The sequence below is a fragment of the Phascolarctos cinereus genome, unplaced genomic scaffold (genome assembly GCF_003287225.1).
Source record: "Phascolarctos cinereus isolate Bilbo 61053 unplaced genomic scaffold, phaCin_HiC Scaffold_4;HRSCAF=312, whole genome shotgun sequence".
Lineage (NCBI taxonomy): Eukaryota > Metazoa > Chordata > Mammalia > Diprotodontia > Phascolarctidae > Phascolarctos > Phascolarctos cinereus.
In genome coordinates, this window is record NW_027555847.1 from 2,841,469 (window position 1) to 2,861,379 (window position 19,911).

At 53.7% G+C, this 19,911-nt stretch overlaps 1 protein-coding gene across 1 annotated transcript in view; it reads right to left on the reverse strand.

The window, feature by feature from the left end:
• Window positions 1–4,674, reverse strand: part of TRANK1 (tetratricopeptide repeat and ankyrin repeat containing 1) — a 61,262-nt gene extending 56,588 nt beyond the window's left edge. Inside the window, 2 exon segments of the mRNA XM_078152007.1 lie at window positions 2,030–2,250; window positions 4,059–4,674. The gene's annotated coding sequence lies outside the window, so the exon portion shown is untranslated.
• Window positions 4,675–19,911: the final 15,237 nt, after the last annotated feature.

Genomic DNA, 19,911 nt, shown 5'->3' on the forward strand with positions numbered 1-19,911 from the left:
CTTCTTCTCAAAAACCTTCTATGACTGCCAGATGCCTCTAGGATACATACAAGACTGGCAACTGATGTTTACTAAGTGCCTACTAAGTGCTGGGCGCAGACAGTCCTTGCCCTCGAGGAGCTTACAATCATGAGAGAATCCACACGCAAGCAAATACACACAAAGCAAAGCTCTAGACCAGGCAGGCAGGAGATGATGAGGCTAGGGAAGGGTCAGGAATTGGGGGGGGGGGGCTTCCTGTAGGAGGTGGGGCTAAACGGAAACCAGGGAGGACAGACGGCAGTCAGAGGGGAGAAGGGGGAGCGTCCTTGCTGGCAGACGCCGGAGGGAATGCCCACAGCCCAGCGGGGGAGGGGCTGTGTTCCTGCTCCTAACCCCTGCTGCTGGCTTTACTCCACCATCTGTGTGGCCTCCCAGAGTTCTAAGTTCCAGCCCAAAGTTGCCAGAATGGCCTCCAGCTCCGGGCCTCGACCCTCACGCCTAGAAGGCACGCTTTCTTCCAAGCCCCAGTTCCCATTGGGTTCAACCTCCACAGAAAGCTCTCCCCAGGCAGGTGTTTCTGTGCAGTCCTCTGCAGAATGTGGGCCCTGGAGGACAGAGCCCACTTCCCTTTGTCTTTTCATCCTCAGTACCTTGCAGATGCTACGTGAGTGGATGCTGAATGTACTTACTGAACAAACCAACAGTCTCAAAGGTTCCCTCCAGGACCCCCATAAGGGCAGCTCCAAAGGAAAGAAGCCGCCCCTGGCATGCAGCTCTGCCCCACAGCAGGAAGCCGGGGGGAGGAGTCAGCTGGCCACTGGGTGGGTCAAAGGTCCAGGCAGGGCAGGGATCCCACCCACACATAATAGAGAGTCCAACCCAGGCTACTGATACTGAGGGTTTAATACCCTATGCCTGCTACCACCAGACAGCTTACACAAGACCGAGCTTGCCTGGACCCGGCGCTCAGGGCACACTCACTTTGGTAAAGCTCAGGGGCGTGCCAACCACACACGTACCAACGTCTCCCCCCGTGCCTTCTGCCCCCTTCTCCTCCTTCACCCCCATCCCCCCTAAGGGCGGCCCTCCCCTTTCCAAGGCAGCCAGACCCCCTATATGGCCAATAGATCCCATTCCGCCCCTTTCTCCTCCAACAGACCGCCCCCCATCCTCCCCACTCTCTCTCACCATCTACTGCCTGCTTTCCCGCCGCCTCCCCTTGACCCCCATGGCCTGTATCTCTCCTGCCTTTTGCTGCTGTCTACACCAGCTACCTTCACTCCTCTGCCTCTCTTCTGAAGTCTCCAGACTGTCTCTGACCTCATCATCCTACCAGACTTTGCTAGCCCTCCTTCCCAGTTTTCCTTCTGCTTCCCTGACTGTTCCTTCTCAATCTCCTTTGCTTCACCCAGAGGTGGAACTGAAAACTGATCCCCACTTTCTCCTGCATCATTTATTAATTATTCATTGAGGATTGCATCTAACCGATGGGATCAGTCTGATTTAAAAAAACAGCTTGACTAGCTAACATTAGAGTCTATAAGACAGCTACATTGCCGTATTTCTGGGCTGCAGCTCAGGCTCTTGCCCCTGAATGAGGGCTGGGGGGGGATCCCAGGGACCCTAAGACATCCTTTGTGGCCGTAAGTCAAGGGCTACTTAACACCAGACTTTCCAGAGAACGTCCTAGAAATCCCCTCGCGTAAACCAGGCTAAACATAAGTCCATCCTCCACCTTTGCCAACTGCAGAAAAGCCTGCCCTGTCTGCTCAGAGGCACCCCTGGCTACTGAGGAGCTTGGGATCTCTCTCCCTGGCAGCTGCTAGTTTGCTCACAAATGACCGTACCCAGGTTGTGCCTCAGTTTCTCTTCATCCCAGACAGCCCAAGCCCAGCCCTAGGCCCTCAGCAGCACTCCTCTGGGAGGGCCGTTCCCTCGGGCCTCAAGCTGCCCTTCTCCAAGCAAAGGCAGCCTCCACTGCCCTGGGCTGATTTCACTTGCTTCTGTCCTTCTCAGGAAGGGAAGGCTTTCTTCAGGCCAAAGGTACCTTGAGGTTCCATTTGATCAGTCTCTGTTCTTCCCCTGTGCAGACAGATTAAAGAGTCCCGAGGGACGGAGCTTCCACCGGACCGCGTAGAAATGAACTCTAGGGTGTGCCCAGGGCCCCTTAGAGGGCTTCGTCTGTACTGCCTTTCGATGACCCAAGGTCAGTCTTGTCCCGACAACACAACCTAGCTTTCTTTGGCCTGATGAACCAGAAGGAGAAGGCTGGGAAGAGAAAAACTTCCAAAAGGCTTCAGAAAAAAAATCACTCTCCCTTTTTTCTGAATATTTCCAACACTGGCCATGTTGGAAGCTGCAGAGATTACAGACACAAAAAACAATCAGAAAAGAAAATTAAAAAATAAAACAAAAGCAAAAACTAATCGGAGACTAAATGTATTATTCTCTACTGAAAACTTCTAAATTAGGATTTCAATGCTTGATGAGTCTGGGGCTACCAGCGAGCTTTGTCAAGTCTGATGAAAACAAAATGATGCTCAGAGAAGCGTTAAGATAAAAACAACTTGGCAAGATGTTACAAGAAAAATAAGAGTAAAATTCCTCTAAGTTTAAAAAATTCCACAACTCAGAACTTAAAATCACATCCATTTGCCACTTAACATTAAAGTGGAGCATATGCCGGACAGCTAAGAACTGAGAACAGATCGCTACCTACTCCAAGTCTCAGTCACGCAGCAAGAGCAGCCAGTAACACTTTTTTTTGGGGGGGTGAGGTAATCAGAGTTAAGTGACTTGCCCAGGGTCACACAGCTAGGAAGGGTCAAGTGTCTGGTCTGAGGCCAGATTTGAACCCTATCCACCGCACCACCTCGCTGCCCCTTGCCAGCAGCACTTTTGATCAACATAATCAATCCAAAGCCAGGCTGAGGCTGAAGTCCGCGTACCCGTCTGTGCAACTGCTTTGACGTTTAGGTCACAAACTATTAGATGCAAAAACTGCCCTTGAAGAGATCGACAAATTTACTGTAGGAAGGAAATGTTTTGTTTTGCTTTGTTTTAAGCAGAACGAGACTTTGTTAGACCACCTTTAGTCTCCAAAGCAATCCATGGCAGTAAAGCTGGAGTTTGTTCACCCTTCTGTTTCTTACTGCTTTTAAATAACCATCCTGAAGACACCAAGCACTCCTGTTACAAGCCTTCAGATGGGGTGAATCCCCAGCGCTCCCAGAGAGGGAAAAGCTTGTTTTAGAATCAGGAAGCAACTGAAAAGTAAGTGAAATAAAATATTTTTCTGCAAAGGCTGTGAGGCTAAGAAAAGGAATGGACTTAGCCTTTGAGTGGCTTCAAAAGAAACAGAGAAAAAGGGACGCCTCGCGCCCTTCAGAAAATTCCAGTCTCCACCAGACACTGCTTCATTTGCTTTTTTGTTTTTTTAATGCAATTCCTGTTAGTTCTATATTCCTGTTAGTGTTTTTAATGAAAACCAGATACTTTAAATCGAGACATTATTATGCTGCAGTCAAAGGATATTGCTAATGCGAATCACTGTCAGATTTTATTAAGAGATTGTAAAGGAAAACAATTTGCTTTCCTATCAAAGAGTTAGTGAAAGTGACATAAAGTCATCAGAGACTAGATCAGTCTCTCTAAACGTCAAAGGATTCGTCTAAGCGTGTGGTCAAAGACACTGTTGTCTGATTTATGTTTCATTGAACCGATGTGATGTTCGCAACTACACGCTGATAACTGTAGAATCACCGTCACTTTTCAACATGAGTTAATTTTGAAAAGTGAGAGCATAAGCTCACTGATAACTGAAATGTGAAATCCTGGCAGTTGATGGCCCTTGTGAAAACTGAGATTTTAAACTGTTCCTATTAGTGATTATAGGGCTAGCCTTGATTTCGTTGAATCCAAAAATTAAATGAGTGTGGATGAAGATTTCTGTTCGTTTAAACTCATTAGAAAATTAACTCCCTTTTGATGAGAGACAACCCAAAATCTCCTAACTGGTTAATTAGATATAATAACTAACTAGATAAGATAATAACTAATTAGATAAGATAACTCACCTAGAGTACTGGTTTGTTAACAGGAACACAGATCTTTCCCTGTCCAAGTTTTTTCTCCCACGTAAGTACCAGCACCAAAATGGAAGCCACTTTCCTACAACAGACTCCAAGCGTGAACACTCTCGTTGGGCTCTGGCCTCTCGCCTGGTTACCGCCAAGCCATCACCTTCGCGGAACAGGCAGGAGAGTGCTTCTCTGGCACCGAAGGGACTAACTTTGAGGAGGAGAGGAATGAGTCCTTCTCCAAGGGCATCGACGAGAACTCTGGGGTGCCGAGTGAACAATCTGCGGTCTGACTCTCATGCAGGAACACGAAAGGCCCCAGAGACCTGGAATGAATAGCCTCCCAATAACTTTAAGAACCCAAACAGGCCACGCTGCGAGGAACTGGCTTTGTGAGGGAAGCTGTCAAGGCAAGCCACTTCCTCTTTCAATCGGAATGCTGTTATCAATCTGATCCAGAACGTTCCCCTATCTTTGAAAACTGCTCCTTGTTTAACAGGGTTAAACTCTGTTTTAAATGAAAGCAAGAACAACTCACTGTTAGGAGAGCAGAGCAGCCGAGTCCTCCAGGAGATCTCTGTCCAGGGAGGCTGCCCGGGACAAGCCCGCCCCACCCTGCTGACTGGGTCTTGTGAAATTCCTTGGTTGGAGGAACTCAGAGCTCTCCCAGCCAAAGCGGAAGAAGGGTCCAAGTGACACTTCAGTAAAAAGTGAGTTTCTTTCGAGTTCATTTGGAAAATCATGACCTTTTATCTGTTAGCAAATGTTAATACAAGCAAAGTTACATTTTGAAACAGACTCCTCATTGCTACGTGTGAACTGGAGCTCCCTGTATGTGAGTTAGTCTAGAACGCAATTCTCCTTGGGCGAAGGAGCAATGGAATGTCCTGATGCTTAGGAAGACCTCAGCAACACAGCAAGAAGCTAGCCCGAAGCTATCATCAGTGGAATTCTGCTGTTTGGGGAAGGCTTGAACCTGTAGCTTCTCCGAGCTTTGATTTCAGACCGGTCCTCCATTCAGAAAATGCCCGTGCCCCTCTGGCCCGGGGGCTACTCCAGGTGCGGGGCGGTCTGCGGGAAAGTTAAGGGGATGACCTTCCCATCTTGGCAAACAAGACATTTCCCCCCGGGGGTATCTGATGCTGTGACTCGTGGTGACCCTTTCCACGTGCATGACTGTCTGGTGACCGCGACCCAGACCTGAAATCAAACAGGACCAAGGGGCCTTATTCATGCCGGCACGTCCCTCCTTTCCCCTCACGTAGCAGACGCCGCTGATCAGGGCGTACGGATACTATGCCTCTCTTTTTCACTGTAATAAACACAGAGATGAAGCCTATTGGTGACTTCTGACAGCGCTAGCAGAGTAAGAATCATCTTCCATTGTCACTTGACTTACAAACAATAGAGACCAGGAGGCCTCACAGTCTTTGGTTTCCGGGACATCGACACCGTGACAGCCTTCCATTATGCTAATGTGACCGTCATATCCTCTTGAGGGGGGATGAACTGGAATCAGCTTTACACGGAGGTAAAAGTGAATGAAGATGAATGTGCTCTTCTTCCAATTAAATCCAGCACACAATTCTGAGAAGCAACAGGATACATGACTGTGACGGACTATCCGTGGGCCCATTGGCCTGTTTTCATGTAGGATTAAATTCTCTGAAGTTTCAGAATTCCAGATTGGATTTTCTGCAGTTCGCCATCTCAACTAGCTACTAAATCGTATTCAGATCCATTTCATACAAGGGTTACAGGAGGAACACCTGGGAACCTCTGTGAGTGCACGGCCCTTCTATGAAGCCGTCAGAGCCGCCATCGGCTGAGCCCTCCTCCAGAACGGGGGGCGAGGAGAAGGTGATGCAGGGACCACACAAATACCTGAGACTTTCAATGACGTTGGGGAGTGGGCTACGAGGGTCCGAAGGCACTTGGTCACTGGATTACCCAGAAGGCGTGGAAAGTCTGCCTTTCCTATATACCATTTTCTACGCAAGGCTGGCTTAGCAGCAGATATCGCCAACGCGCTGCCCAGAGGGGGCGAGGCTCTAGTCCGCAGCATCCAAGCCCTGTCTAACCATCGCAACACGCACGTGAAGAAGGCCTAAGGGACTCATCACCTTTGGCTGGGCCATTTGCAACAGTGAACCAGCACTGGTAATAATCAAACCTCTCCTGGCTGGCCCTGCGTAAAATGCTGGAGCCAGCAATATTCCTTTCCATCACCCCATTACTGATTCAATTCCAATGAATGCTGACTGTGCCTGATTACATCAGCTTGGTCTACAGATGGTGATTCCATAGAGACATGGCTCCGCAGAATCATGACAGGGGAATGTGAAAATGATAGCACGCTTTATTCTGTACTAGTTCCTACTTATTGATTGAGAGTTGTGTCTAATCACTGGAATCAGTACTTAGGAATTAGTCTGATTTTGACTACTCAACATGAGTCTGTAAGACAGCTGAACTTCCCATATTCAGCTGGACGGAAGCCCGGGCTCTTGTCCTGAAGGTGGGGGGATGTGGGAATCCCTGGAGCCCTGAGACCACTTGCCTGCTCATAAGCCAAGGGTCACTTGAGACCAGACTTTCCAGGGAATGCTGGTTAACTCTGTTGTCACGGGTCCTGGAAAGCTCCTCGTAAATCAGGCTAAACATGAGCCCACCCTCCACTTTTGCCCAGTGTGGAAAAGCCTGCCCTGTCTGCTCAGATGCACCCCTGGCCACTGAGGAGCTCAGGATCTCACTCTCTGGCAGCTGCTAGCTTGCTCACAAATGATCACTGCTGGATTGTGCCTCAGTTTATCTTCATCAAAGATTTTTATCGGACACATGTCATGCCCACTAACCCCGGTGTCCCCCAGGGCTATATCCTGGGCCCACTGCTCCTTCCATACTACTTCCTATGACAGTCTCATTAGCTCCCAAGGATTCAATTATCATATCTGTGCAGAAGATCTCACACATATATATCCAGGCCCAGCCTCTCTCCTGAGCCTCAATCTCACATCTATTGGATATTTCAGACTGGGGGTCCCATAGACATCTCATTCGGTGAGTCCAAACCGAGGATCCCCCCATCCTCCCCACCCCCACCGCCAAGACTCGCCACCTCTGTGGCACTGCCAGTGCTCAACTGGGCACCATCTTGTTATTTCCACCCTCACACTTCTTATACACATGTCCTCTCCATCCTGCTTCAGACCCAGTCTTGCATCTGAATGACTGAATAGCCTTCTGAATGCTCTCCTGCCTCAAGTCTTAATTTCCTAAGTTTTCTATACGAGGAAGGCAAATGTCAAAAACACCTTCCCGGTGCTACCCCCCCCCCAGCTGCCTTCCCCTCCAGGATTACCTCCACGCACTCTGAATATGTCTTGTATGTCTGGGGAGACCTTAGACTGGGAGCTCGTGAGGGCAGGGACTGGTTTGGCTTCTCTTTGTATCCTCAAGTCTTAGAAGAGTGCCTGGCCCAGGGTAAGTGCCTAATAAACATGTGTAGACTACTTGCTGGGTTTCCCAATAATCAGACAAACAGTAAAGGAGCAGGGCCAGACTCAGGGATGGCTCTTCTGACCCCAGGTCAGGTCAAGCTTTCCACTCCTCTATGGGGGCACAGAGACCCAGAGAGCCAAGGTGTAAGAGGTTCCTCTGGCAAAGGTGAGAGGCCAGAGAGGTCCTTTAGCCCACAACAACTAAAAATAATGGGAGATGGCAGTGGCCCAGCAGCCTGAGAACCAGCACAAGTGGGGCTGCATTTGGAGGAAGAGAGCTCGGCCTCAAATCCCTGCTCAGCTAATCATGGTAACCAAGCCAGTCAGAGCACATCAGGCTGGGAACATGCCCAGTACTTGATCCCAGCCAGTAGAGAGAAAACCCTGTGCTCAGTGAGGATCACCTGTTCCGGTTCCTTTTCCTAGAAATGCTGTTGAAGCCACCAACCACCAAGCATCCTGGTCCCTCCATTCTAATAGAAGGGCTGGTCGATGCCACCCAAAGCCCAGCATGGACCCCAACATCCTTGCGTGTGGACACAGAGGCAGCTCGGGGTGCTTCGGGACATCTGGAAACTGCTTATCTCTCCCTCTTGGGCAAGCTGGCACCAGCAAGCCAACCAGGGGGCTGCAATCCAGGGACAAGGGAGCCACTTCCTAGCTGCACAACACCAGGCAAGCCGGGTGCCCCCCTCCCAGAGCATCAGTGTCCCAGGCTGTAAAAGGAGGACTGGGCAGGATCTTGCCAGCTCTAAAATCTGCACCCTTCAAGGAGGCAAACGGTCAAGGCGGAATTCGAACACAGACCCTGTAAGTCCAATCCCCGCATTCACCCACCTCTCAGACTGATGAAGAGACAGAAAAGTCAGGGGACTTTCAGTTACATTCCTCAGGCACATCTCTCTAGAGAGAAGACTGGGAAATACCCAGAGTGTTGGAAGGAATGCCAACAGCCCCAGAAGAAAGCCTTTGAAGATATCCAGGTCACCTGCACTAGGACTTCATTGCAGGAAAACTGTGGGTGGCTAAGAATGGGCCCCAGCAACGGCCATCCTTGACCCGCACGGCAGGTGGCTGAGGCCGGGCACGGCCTTCCAAGTGAGACTCCGGTCTGGCCGGCTGCCAAAGGACGGACAGCAATCACTCTCCTAATTCAGCTGGCTCTGCAGTCCCCGGCTGGGCCCACTCACCTCTTTAACACCCCCATGGCAACACCCCCCACCTCTAAGTGTTCCCGTGAAAAAGGGACCGCTTTTGTACAAATGATACCAACTGACCCAAGGACAGGGCCCCACAGCATCATGCAAGGGGGGCTGGCCCTGAAGACCAAGGGTAAGGGGACTTCACCCCTCGGGTTCTAGATCAGGTGTTCTTTCCCTGGAGCCCATGGAACCCTAAGGTCCATGGGGGGGGCAGAATATGACCTCTTTATTTTTACTCACTTCTAACCGAAATGTACATTCTCCTTTAGTGAGGGTTTTAAAAAACCAAATGAGCAAGCTATGAGTCTGAGCAGGCTTTAGCGCAGGCCTCACCAGAGGCTGCCGAGGGAGCCAGGACACACAGAAGGGCCACAGCCCCCGGGCTGGATGGATGGTCTGAAAGGTCCCTTCATGATGCTACAATGCGCCCCCCTGAGAAACCCACGGATCACAGTTGGCTCCCCGGACAACAGAGAAGCAAGGAGGTTTATGGAACCCCAGCAGGGGGGCAGGCACTGGCTTAAGGGCTGGGAAGCCAAAGAAAGGCAAAAACACAGTGCCTGCCCTCAAGGGGCTTCCATTCTAGCAAGGAGCTGTGGAAGCAACAAGATCACTACTGAGCCAGAGGAGGCCTTGGCCAGACGAGGAAGGCCTGACAGACCTTCTGGCCCCCCCACACCCCTCCTTAAGACATCCCTGCCCCTCAGAGAGATGGTACCAAGCCAACCTACTGATGCGGCTCTGCTCCCCCAGATCCCCATTCTCAGACACAAACAGAGCCGGACTGCACTCTGACAACACACCTGCCAGCCCCGAGGTGCCCCGCACAAACCAGTTGAGAAACGTAGACATCTGTCTACAGAGAGCAGCAGGCCCAGGCCAGAAGAAGAAAGTGGCCGGGCCATGCCCATGATGGCCAAGCCTAAACAGACCCCCCCACAGGCTGGCAGGTAGGACAGACATCCCAACCCCCATTTTACAGAAGGAAAAGTGCTCTGGGCACCACAGTCAGTGCCAAGGCCTACCCTTCTACCACCAGACCATTCACAGGGCCAGAATCCCCCCAGCCCTCATCGGGCCCACCAGTTTTCTTCCTGTAAAACAAGGGGCGTGGCCAGAGGACCATCCCACCCTGTGAGCCTGGCACAGGACCTGGCAAACAGGTGGATGAGTGGGAAGCTCCCTGGCACATCTCAGGGCAAGGCCAAGTTGGGATCGGGGTACACCAGATTCCTGGGGCTCCCGGAGTCCCGGGGCACTGCAGTTGAGTGCCTGTAGGCTGCAGAAAGGTAGAGAGGAATAAGGCAGCCAGAATACACAGACCTAGCCTGGCTGGGGTATTGTGGCAGCTGGGAGGGGGAGGATAAATTGGGAGGGGGCGGGACCAGAAGCAGGTTGGCCAATGAGGAGGCCACGAGGTGCGGCAGGCCACAGGGAGTGAGGGGCTCCGGCGGGCTGGCAGCCGAGGAGTGGAGCCGAGCGAACCAATAGGAAAGCTGTTGTGGAGGTGGAATTGACGAGCCCTGGCAACTGATGGGGGGGGGGCAGGGATGGCTTCAAGGTTACTAAGTGTCTGGGGAGGCTCGACAGCCAGCCACAAAGAGGAGTGCATCCCTGGTGCCCCTGCCCCTCCAGGTCCCCCGAGCCCCCCACCCCCAACCTGCCGCCCTTGGTAGGCGTCCAGCCTGGAGATGATGCGCGCTCGGGAAGGGAGGGAGGAGGGCTCCCCGCGCGCCCCCCTCCGTGTCCCTGCCGCGCCCCGGACTCCCCCCAGCCCCCCAGCTCCAACATGCCGCCCTCCATGGGCTCCCAGCCCAGAGACGATGCGCACCTGGGGAGGGGGAAGGAGGGCTCCCTGCGCGCCCCCACTCAGAGACCCGTGCTCGGGAGGGGGCCTGCTCCCCTTCCCCACCAGACCCAAACCCAGACACAAGCTGAGCCTGGAGGGCTCCCCCTCCCAGTGACTCCAAGCATGCCCCTTCACCACGGGGGGCCTCAGTTTCCTTGTCTGTAAAATGAGGGGTGGACCCTCCCCTCGCCCGAGGTCGCCCCCCAGGCCCTCTCCCCATCCACTTGCCTGGAGCTGAAGGTCTCCCACCCGGCTGCGTCGCGGCGGCTGCGGCGCCGGCGTCCCCCTGACCCGGACCCAGACGCGGCCTCGGGCGGCCCCACGCTCAGGGCCCGGGCGGGGGAGGTGGGCAGCGCGGGCGGGGTCTCGGGGCCCTCGTCCTCCTCTGGCCCGGCCCCAGCCTCAGCCCCAATCTCGGCCCCCAGCTCGGCGGGCACGGCGGGGGGCTCGGCGGGCGCCCGGGCCCGGTGCGCGCGTGGGGTCTCGGAGCGCCAGTGCCGCTCACAGGGGCCTTCCCGGGGCCGGTCGAGGCGCGCGCCCGCCGGCCCCACTCGGCCCCGCGCAGGCTGCAGCGGCAGTGGCCTCGGGGGAGGACCCCCGGGCGGGCCCATGGCGCGCGACGAGTTGGAGGCGGCAGTGGGGCCAGGGATGGCGGGCACGGTGACGAGAACCGCGGCGGCCGTGACGGGGACGGCGCCGGAGGTGGGCGGGGGGCGGCGGAGGCGGAGCGGCGGCTCGTGGCCGGCGCGTGCTCCCGCCCCCTCCTCTGCAGGGGGCCTGCGGCTCAGCGCGCCCCCGCCCCCGGCACGCCCCCAGCGCCCATCCCGCGCTGCCGCCGCTGCCTCAGTTTCCCCGCTGCCCCCGCCGGCCGCCTCGGCCTCGCACTGTGCGTCCACGTCGAAGGGGCCGGCCGCCGCGTCCGCCATTCTACGTGGGAAGAAACTGAGGATCCGAGAGGAGGACCCCGTCAGCCTGCGACGCCCGATGGGGGCGGGGGAAGAGCGGGTCCTCCCCCTCGAAGCCCTCCCCCCCACCTCCGGGCACACGCCCCCACCGGGCGCCCCGCCCCGCCTCTCCCGCGTTCCGCAGGCCACCGGGCTTGTTTCCCGAAGTCCTGGCCAGGCCCCTCCACCACTGGCGTGGAGCCTCCCCTACCCCCGAAACCCCCTTAAGCTCTCCCAAAGTCTCAGCTAGCCGGGAGCCCCCCGAGGCCCCCACCCCCGAGGCCCAGCCAGCCCTGTTCTGGGGAGCCCCCCGAGGTCCCGACCCCTCCTGCCCCAGCCAGCCCGGTTCTGGGGAGCCCCCCTAGGTCCCCACCCCTCCTGCCCCAGCCAGCCCGGTTCTGGGGAGCCCCCCGAAGTCCCCACCCCCTCTGCCCCAGTTAGCCGGGTTCTGGGGAGCCTCCCCCGCTCCTCTTGTGCGGAGCCTCCGAGTCATAGTCAATGTCAAGTTGAGGGAAGGAAAAAAGACTGAGCCTTAGGGGGCCACCTCCCGGGAGCTCGTGGGCGTCCTCCTGGTGCTCGGGGAACCCGCGGGCCACCTGCCGGGCTAAGCACTGGGAGCCTCCCGGGCTTCTCTCCTGTGGCCCAGCTCTCATTCTTCCCCATTCTGCACTCCGAGCCAAACTCTGCTCCTGCTCTTCCTCAGGCAAGATATTCCATCTCCCACCTCCACTCCTTTAGCCAGGCTCCTCCTCCAGGTCTGGAACAATCGACCTCTTCGAATCCGGAGCTCCCAGCAGGGATCGGCTCCAGGGACAATTCCAGTACAACAGGGGCCCCTCAGCACCCCACTCCCATCGCAGGTGCAGTCCCACTCCCTCACTAAAAAAATGACTGAGTTTAATTTGCATAGATGTCCTAAGGACCTTTGGAGGCACTTCCAGGCCCGCCCCTCCGTTTAGAATGGAGGAGCCCCGAGGGCAGGGAGCCCTGGGAGTCCTTTTCTTTGTCTGGCTCTGGATATTCCCAAGGCCTTGCCCCAGGCCTGGCCCAGAGTAGGCTCTGAATAATCCTCAAGCCGGAGTGATCACCCAGGAGGAGCGGCTTAGTCTCGAGCTGCTGTGAGGGGGCCTGAGGTATTAGGAGGCCAGACACCAAAACCCAGCAACCTGCACCAGGCCACCATTGTCTCCAGGCACTCATTCCATTCTGTGTCTCCTGCAGCCCCAGGGACCTGAGGGGGGTGAGGAGGGAGAGGTGTCAGGGCACACCAGAGAGGTGCATAGGTTACCTTAAGCCAGCTGAAGGGTGATGGTAAGCCCTTAGGTGACGACTAGGGCAGAGTGGGGATTTGACTTTGACGCTGTATGTCCACTATCCCTAGAGTCCGGATGGTGGGGGACTCAGAGAGAGGCACTCTGCCTGTGATGGCTATGCCCTTCAATGCCAGGACACTTCAAGGGTGGCCTGGGGGGCAGCTACTTCAAAGAACACTGTTCCCACTTCACAGAGGAGAAAACTAAGGCTCAGAAAGAGGAAATGATTTGCCCTTCATCACACAGGGAGGAGTGAAGTGGGATTTAAACCCAGGTCTTCTGAACTCTTAACAACATCTCCACTGCCTCAAAAGAAGTGAGCCAAAAGAGTTGTGGAAGTGGGAGGGAGTGTAGCTGTCCTGGAGCCCAGACAGCCCCAGCATGGTCCTGGTTTCCCCAAAAGAGCAAGGAAGGCATCTCTGCTCCATCCTGTCGAGGACCTGCTCCTTTCCCCCCAGCCCACACAGATGGTCATGTCCATGATGGCTCTGTCACCCACCAGAGCTCCACTTCATTCTCCTACACCCTGATATTCTGACCCACACTCATGCCCCGAGGTCATCCACCTGCTCTCTCCCCCTGTCCTGGAGCAGCCCCTCCTCTTTCAGCTTCCTTTTCGGTTTTGTCTTCCCCTGGTAGATTGTGAGTTCCTTAAGAGCTCTCAGAGTGAAAGTTTGAACTCCCAGTCTGATTATGTCATGCTCACACCCCATCCCTACGCCCGATTCAGTAACTTACAGTGGCTCCCTAGTACCTCCAAGATCAAAGAGAAAGTCCTCTGTTTGGTGTTCAGAGCCCTTCAGAGCTGGGGCCTGGACCACTTTTCACCTTCTGCCTTATGCACTGTGCACTGTGGCATTTGGCTCCCTTGGCCTTCTTCCTGTTTCCCAGGTAGGACACTCTATCTCTCATCTCCCGTCGCCAGGCCTTTGCCTGGCTGTCCCCTATCCCTCCAGAACTGTTCCCTCTCCTCCACAGAGCTCCAAGCTCCCTTTCTTGCAGGCAGCATTTCCCACCCCACCCCCCAAGTTGCCCAGGTCTTCCCTTCAGAGATTACCCACCCACTTAACACTGATTGAATTCTAAATGTACCCAGTTATTTCCATCCCCCCATTAGACTGTGAGCTCCTTCCCAGTAGGGATTGGCTTTTGCCTTTCTATGTGTCCTGAGGGGTTTGACACTGTGTGTTATGGGTATTTAATAAATATTTGTTGACTGACTATAGAAACCATTAGGCCAGAAACAACACGCTTGAGATGCTCCCAAGGAATTCACCCTTTACAGCTTAGCTCAGGACTTTACTCCTAAAGAAGTCCAAGGAAGCCTTGGGGAGCACATAATTAAAGATTGATGTCTGCTGGCCAGCCAGGTAGAGATGCCAGCAAGCTAACCCAGGAGAGGGAGAAGCGTAAACATTTACATCTGAGAATCAGCTGCAGGGAAATAGTTATTGAATGTTCACTCAGGCTGACCAGTTGTCCCAAGAGACAATTCAGTGAGAGGAGAGAAGAGGCCCACAGCAGAGCCTCTGAGACATCCATGGTGAGGGGGGAGCTGTCGATAATGATAGGCAAAGGCAAGGAAGAGGGAGAGCTGTCCATTGGGGCCGGGAGGAAAAGCAGCAGTGAGCAAGCCCACAAAAACCCAGAGACCTGGGAGCCACCAGCAGGAGAGAGTGGTCAGCAGAGTCACATGCGGCCAAATGAGGATGGAGAAAAGGCCCCTGGGTTTGATGAGTAAGAGAGAATCGGTCAACTTAGAGAGAGCCCTTTCTGCTGAGTGGTGACAGGTTACAGAGAGCTTAGGAGAGGAGTGAGAAGAAAGTCAGTGAAGTAGATCTGGGCCACAGACACAGAGCTCTCATGTGGGGTGACCCTGGTGGGCAGCAGTGCCTCCATTGTGCCTAGGACAGGGTCTTCTGGCCAGCAGAACAACATCCCTATCTCACAAGTCATGTGCTTCTCTTTGTCCAGGATAAGGGCAGATGGAAGTGACCGATGAGGATCGAATAGAGCCTTCTCATGAAGGAGCCACCACTTATTTCAGGGCAGCCTCATCCTAATTAAGCCCCACTGTGTGCTGAGCACTGTGTCAGGCCTGATGGAGGCACAGGCCTTAGGAAGTCACAGCCCCTGTCCTCAGGGACCTTGTGTTTAAAGGAGCATGAGATGGGACACACAATCCAAATGAATGCATGACGAGGGAAGTTCCTCAGTGAGGCTTCAGAGGGGCAGGCCCTTGACGGGGAGGCTTCTTGGAAGAGGTAAGGAGGGGGACAGGGTTCCTATCATGAGGAAGAGAAGAGCAAAGGTCCAGAGGAGGGAAGCTCGGGGCTTGGGAGGGAAACAAGGGAGAAGAGAGCCCTTCTGAGCGAAGCCGTGGGGAGAAGGGCCACGCTGGACAAAGGACTGCTGGAGATGGGGTGCATCAAAAAAGGAAGAGCCCCCAGCCCCAGAGGCCCTCCCAGCGAAGTCCTGGAGAGCTGTCGTTTTCTACCAGACCTTAAAGGAGACGCATTGCCACCTTGTGGAGTTATGAGGAAATACCTACCAAGGAGGACGGGCATGTGGAGAGCCCAGGGCTGGGCACAGGGACAGTGTCCACACAGCCCCAGGCCAGCACCACCACTCTCCCCCGTCACTAAAATGGCAATAATGTAATTCACAGATTGAGTGCAGTTTGGCTGCCCCCCAGATGGGTGGAATTGTGCTAGCCACAGTCCGAGTGGGGACCACGCCAAGCTGGGTCCTGGCTACGGCACGTGGGCACATGTGCCCTCTCTCCCGGGTCTCCGGACTGCATGGGGCTCCAAAGGCACCAGGTGAAATACAGCACCTTGGTTATGGTCCTGAACCCCACCCATGCCTCGGTCTCCCCTTCGATCCTGTTTGTGGTTTTAACAGCTCTGTGGGAAGGAGCTCACAGTCTAATGGGGGGATGGAAATAACTGGGTACATTTAGAATTCAATCAGTGTTAAGTGGGTGGTAATCTCTGAAGGGAAGACCTGGGCAACTTGGGGGGTGGGGTGGGAAATGCTTCCTGCAGAAAGGGAGCTTGGAGCTCTGTGGAGGAGAGGGAACAGTTCTGGAGGGATAGGGGACTTCTCTGGCCTTACTCTCTCACAGCAGAGGCTGGCTCCATTCTTCTCAGGTTTTGGGGTACCCCTGAAGGGACAGTGTGAGTGTCTCCTTCAAGGCTATTGGCTCAAACTCCCCCCATTGTTAGAGACAGTGATTAATGTCCTACTTCCATTCAGCCAATTAGCATTGATTAGCTTTTACAAAAGACATTGCCTTTGAAAATATAGGAAGAACACTCAGTACCAGCGGTCTCCCCGAACTCTTCTCCTGCACCTCGGTCCGTGATGAGAACAGTCTCCAATCTGACACGTTCCCACCAAATTCACATTCAGTTTGGAAACCCTATGGGACGAGTCCCCATCCTTGGTCATTCCTCAGGGGCCCTGATGAGGGTTGTGGCCTCCACTCCCAGACCGCAGGAGGCTCACTCCCCTGGGCTCTGGAAGCCCCAAGGTCTCTGTCATCTTTTGTTTCAAGCGCCAAGACAAGACCTGAGGCTCACCTTCCCAGGCCTCCCCTTGGCCTCCCTCGAATGGGAAGGGTCAAGGTCTCTCCCCTAACAGATTTGTCTCTCTTTCCCTGAAGCATTGCCAAGCAGGAACGAAATGGGCTTGTCCTGGTCAGCTAGTGTCTTTGGAATGTCCCCAATTACAGCTGCAAAGCCCATCATGGGGCCAACAGACCAGAACCAGTTACAGACTCTCTCTGCATGTTCTAAGTCTCCCCAAAGCTCTTCATCACAAGTTTCCAGAAGCAGGCTCTCCGGCCTTTTCCACGTGGGGATTGCATCAGCCGAGCACACTGCACATGCCTGGAAGGACTAAATTCATTGGCCACTGCTTCTCCTACTAACACTCAACACGTGTACTTAGCTCCCTAGTCACTGGGGATGGGAGAGGGTCAGTCCTCCATTACGCAGGACAAAAAATAAGAAATCCAGGGGGGGAGAGAGAGAGAGAGCCATGGAGTAACGCTCCCTCATCTCGCTGCCTGTGGGTGCCACACCCAGGGTCCCCCACCTTTTCAAAGAAGGGAGGGAGGTGCATTTTTTCCCACTCTTCTCTGGGGAATGGGTTGGTCATAACAGGGACACAGTAACCCACCATTGGGGTTTTCCATTCTTTGCATTTACATTGTTGAGAGTCATCAGACAGATTGGTTTCCTGGTTCTGCTCACTTCATTCTGCACTCATTTCTGTGTTCTGCTTCAGAGCACATCATTCTACCTCCTTCATGGCCATTTTGCGTGGCTATGATTATTTCTCTTTGGGGTCCAGACCCCTTTGGCTATGGGCAGGAGTGGCAGATGTACAAGGCCAGGACTGGCCTAATCTTGCAATTCTTGAGGACATTGCATGGATCTCCATCACCCTTCAGTTTCAGTCCCTTCACCTGGCCCTTTGCTGACTGTTTACCAACTGATGACAGGGTAGCTGCAGCCAGAGAGACTTTCTAGTCACAGGGAAAAGAAATTGGCTTTGAAGTGAGAATTACTGTTAGAAAAGAGGTGAGAGTGTCAGAGCTTGTTAGCACCAAGGCCCCAGGGAATGTCAGTTGTTGCTGCAGCTTGGGAGCAGGGCCAGTACCCAGCCTCCTGGTCCACAGTGGTGCCATCCCTTTGAGGGGACTACACCGGCCTCTAACCCGTGGATGGCCAGAGTCAAACAGAGCAGTCTAGAGACAGGAGAATCAGAAATCAAACAGAAGTTTGATTTCAAAGTGAGGGAAATGGCTTGCAAGAAGTCCACCTTCCTAAGAAGGGCAGGGCTCCCCCACTTATGGCAGGGGGAGGGCTTTCGAGCATGGAAACCACAAACAGCTGGACCATAACTTGGGCTTTCTTGGGTCTTGTGTGAGCAGTCTTCAAGTCATTAGGGCCATGGAGTATTATGATTGTTCAGTGGGGCACAGAACCAGAGTTAGCATGGCAGCAACAGGAGCAAGGCAGCTGGTTTGGTTCACCTGGCAGTTAGAAGCTCAGAGATTGTTAGCATGTCAGGGGATCTGACTGATCACTTGGGCTGCAGCATGTCAGCTGCAATCTCAGCTTCCAAGTCAGAGTCCCCTGGAAAGTAGTGAAGCTCCAACAAATCTGAATAGTTAGTACAATCATTACACATATCGATTTGCGTGACAATTATGGATCTCCTTAATCTTATTACAACAGAGGCAGCTCCTGTAGGTGACTCAGAGGGATACTCTGGCCCAGGAGCAGGCTGAAATACTGCTGCCTTCTAAGAAACGACAAGTCAGAGGGAGTCAGAGAAACACAGGACTGAGCTGAAGCACAATTCCCAGCACTGTGTGTGTGTGTGTGTGTGTGTGTGTGTGTGTGTGTGTGTGTGTGTGTGTGATGCTACATGGCCCCCTTCAGGTAAAGGAAACCATCCCGAGGAGATGTCAGAGCATCAATGACTTCTGAGGACAGCCTGGAGCATGCCCCCCTCTTCTCTTTAGAGGGGTGGAATGAGGCAGCCGCTATCACATATTGGTCTATGAAAGGTGCTGCTTTGTTACCAGAGAAGGTTCTATGGGGGGGGCAGGGTTCGAGTTGCTGGAAAGCAAAGGGAATTTCTTGTATCTCAGGAGCTGTCCTCACATGTAGCAGTGGGTATCATTGTGCAGCTCAGAGGGCAGCGGAATAGACATCTCCAGCCCCTTCCTTCTCCAAGAGACATGTTAATTCCTGCCAGGAGGGGAAGCAGGAGGTTGGGGCCAGACATGCTCTGCCCTCCTCGAAGAGAAGGAGTACCAGGGTAGATGTATCTATTTTCTCCCTTAAATGTTGTTAGTGTAGAGGATGCGATGTTCAGGTTCACTGTTTCATTAGCAGCAGAAGCAGGACCCAAGCTCTGTATCTTAAGTCTTGACTCCCTTCCCACCCAATAGCAGGTCCACAATGAACATCCATAGCAGTTACGAAAGAGACTCACTCATCCGATTCCATAGAAAACAGACATCAGAGAAGGCACACACAGGAGAACATATACAAGACAATGCAGAGTGAAGGAGTTCTCCCATTGGGAGCTCAACCAGGAGAGAGGGTCCTGGCTGTCTCCCATGGGGAAGCTCCCCCAAGTCTCTGGAGGAGGAAGCTGGCTTTTCTCCCGCTGGCTTCTTCCCAGAGCCCTTTCCTGCAGCCACTCAAAGTGGAGGTGGATGCCTTCCTCTTCTCTCTTGAAGCTGGAAGCCATCAGCACCTTCAGAACCTGGGCACCTCAGTGGGACTCCTGGAAGAGGCCAGGGCTGTCCTCCCTGCCCCACAAGCCCACTCTGCCTGCCCCTTTAAACAGGGGGCATCAATCGCCACCAGCGAGGATAAAGACCAGCGGGCCTTAGAACTTGGGGTGTATTTTCAAGGAGCATCCAGAATTGAAGAAGAACACAGTGGAGTAGAGCTGTGGAAGACCTCTCCCTGTCATCATCCTCTTGCTCTTTTTCATTTTCTGGGTGTGCATGCATCCATTAAAAGGTTTTCTAATCTACTGAAAACTGCACCAATTACTAGCAAGTCCCTTTCTGAGCCTGAGGAAATGGAATAGGGCGAGATTTTACTATTTGTACTTAAATTTTTGTCTGCGTATCTGTTGGGTTCAGTTTTAAGAACTCCAAGAATAAATTATTTTCATAGTATATTGAATGAATGAATGAAAAGGCACCTGCTAAGCACCGTGCTAAGTGCTGGGGATACTGCAGGAGCCCTACTCTGTTTGAGGGAGACAGCCCCTGGAGGAGGGCAGATGGAAAAGCCGTGGAGCCCTTAGGGTACAGCCCTTCCTGGTCCAGGTGCCCCACCAACATGATGGTCTCAGTCACCACAGGGAAGCATTAGTAGGTATGTCCACAGCTTTCATAGTAAGATGTCAACAAAGCCCCAAATGATGGCTCACCCTCTTCCCTAGCCATCTGATTAGTGGAAAGATGTCAGGGACCATCTAGGGCCCACTGGGAGGAAGACCA